Genomic DNA, 2,515 nt, shown 5'->3' with positions numbered 1-2,515 from the left:
GTGCTTGGCCAGGCTGGCTGGGTTTTGGCCGGATCCCCCACCGCTTCGCCGGCACGCCGAGCACAAAAGGCCCCTCAGATGTGTTTCTCACTACCTGCCGCCACGGGAAGTACCCCATTCACATCGGGGGTCCCCTGGGAGCCAAGGGAAGGGAAGCCAGGGCTCTATTGGAGGAAGCTGCATTTCCAACACCTTGCGAAAGTATCTGCAGGAGTCTTTGTTTTCCACCCACCCCTGCCCTCAAATAAAACGGGGCCGTCCCCCCGCTCATCCCCGTGCCGCTTGCAAAGCTCTGCCTTTGCTAAAACCATCCAGCTTCCACCTCTGGGGCTTGATAGGAACCGTCTGGATGGAAAGTCAACACAGCCCACGCTTTCGGGGAGGGGCAGAGGTTCCCATGTGTGCAAAGCCTTTGGCGTTACCGACTTCCTTTCTTTCTCCCGAGGAGGGGAAGGCTTCTAACACCCATTGAGGGGAGGAGAAAAGAGCTGGGGAAGAGAGCTGGCCGCCCCATAGCAGCTCCAGAAAGGTTGTTGTTGCCTCCCTCAGATGCAACGAGGCTTTAAAGCTGTGCTTGATACCAGATGGTGCCCGGAGGAAAGGTCTTCTATTGGTGTCTTTACACTGAAGTTCATGGATCTTAATCTCCCCTGGGTGCTGTGGGCTTCTTCCTGTGCCCAGACCCCAGGTTTGGCTCCATCCCATCCTGCTCGGACCATACCCTTTGAAGTCAGCTCTGCTGGAAAATGCCAGAATAACGCCAGATGCCCTTCTCCTAAGATCTCCATCTGACAGAGCACGGACCTCTTGGGGGCTGAGCTGAGAACTGTCATCTTGCCACCATCTGGTAAAGACAGAGGAGGTCTCAAGTGGGTGCCAAAATTTTTTTTCCTCTTTGGCACCTTGGTATCTTCAGCTCTGACCCACAGTGTTGCGTTGGTGCAGCACAGAGCTCGGTGCATCCCCGGTGCCAGCACCACGACCTAGCTTGAAAACTGGGATCTCTCCTTTTCAGAGAAAAGGAAATGCAAAAAAAGCACTAATGCTGAGGAGCCTGTGTTGCTTTGCCAGCTGACAGCTTAAAGAAAACGGGATTTGTTGCCAAATCCTGGGTCAGTGAGCAAAATGGATGTTTCTCCTAAATTTGGTACCCTGCTCTGGCCAGCAGGTGTTTGATTTACAGCCCTGTGGATTACAGAAGTGATTTCCACATCGTGCCGCCTCTTCTCGCTCCAGGGAAATCTGGGTGGGAGAACTGCAGCTTTTGGAGGGGCTCACCTGCTGCAGAGAAGGGCTGCTGGGTTGCTCAGAGGTGGAATGAGGAACCCAGCTTTGATTCCGCTTCTTGGAGCTTTTTTTAAGATAGAAGTGCCAGAAACCCCATCGTCACTGTGTTGTCATTATGCTTCAGAGTTATCAGCCAGGTGAGATGTGCAGGGCATCCATACAAATACTTGTACCAGGATAGAAAAAGGACAGGAAAAAACTAACTGAAAATGCTAGAGATACCTGTGTTAATGGCCCTCATCTGCACCCTGAGAAGTCAAACGGCTTTTCATTGGAGGCTGCTCCAGTCATCCAGGTGATGGGGACACAGCCTGAAGCTGCTGCACCCACCCAGGGTCCTGCCTTGCTCCTTTTCCAGCACCGTCCTGGCTCGGGGACAGGGTCGCAGCACCAGGTTTGCTTTTGGGAGGAGATTTGGAGCAGCCCAGCTCAGCTGCCATCCCTGAGGTGGAGAGGAGCTGCTTCCCCATCCACCTAGCTGCCAGCATCCCCAAACCGCTATATGAGCTGGATGTCTCCAAGAGCTTTACTTCTCCATTAAGCCCTGCTAAAATTAGCCAGGGGGTTCAGAAAGCGGTAGGCAGATGGTTGCCTGAAGCTCAGTTCCTCTGACATGTTGAAAATCAACGCTTGTTGCATTGCAGAAGGCCTGATGTTCAGTCCCAGCACCCCAGACACGTCAATGAAATAATCCGAAGCCCTGCGGAGGTGCTGGGAATCGCTCCCTGATGTCGAGAGGCTCGGGGCAGAAGCAAAGCGTGCTTCAATCCACACCAGCCTTGCTGTCCCAAAAGGAGAAGGGACCCATATGCCATTGCAGGGGGTGCATTATTTCTTCCTGGAGATGTGCAGGCAGAAATCCTGGAGGCAGTCGCTTTGGCAGCACGGGACGGCGGGAGAAGCCAAACCCAAAAGGATGCTCATCCTCCCCACGCAAGGCAGGGAGGGACCACAGTCCTTCTCGACTTCATTCTCTGACCCTCTGGCCACAGATGAACTGTAGTTTTTAAATGCTACTGCCCCTGTTTCACTGCCCTGGAGCTCCGGTATGGAAATGCTGGCTGGTGCAGAGTCAGGCGTGAAGCATCTCCCCCTGCTCCCTCCCAAAGCATCTCCCCACCGCGCTGGTGAGCTTCCAGTGCTGGAAACTCGGCTGTCCGGCCCCGGCTGCCCACCCAGAGACGCTGCCCTGCACGTCCCAGCAATTAGAGCACAAAAGAGCATCCTT

The sequence above is a fragment of the Apaloderma vittatum genome, unplaced genomic scaffold (genome assembly GCF_000703405.1).
Source record: "Apaloderma vittatum isolate BGI_N311 unplaced genomic scaffold, ASM70340v1 scaffold18931, whole genome shotgun sequence".
Lineage (NCBI taxonomy): Eukaryota > Metazoa > Chordata > Aves > Trogoniformes > Trogonidae > Apaloderma > Apaloderma vittatum.
This window is presented reverse-complemented; position numbering follows the sequence as displayed.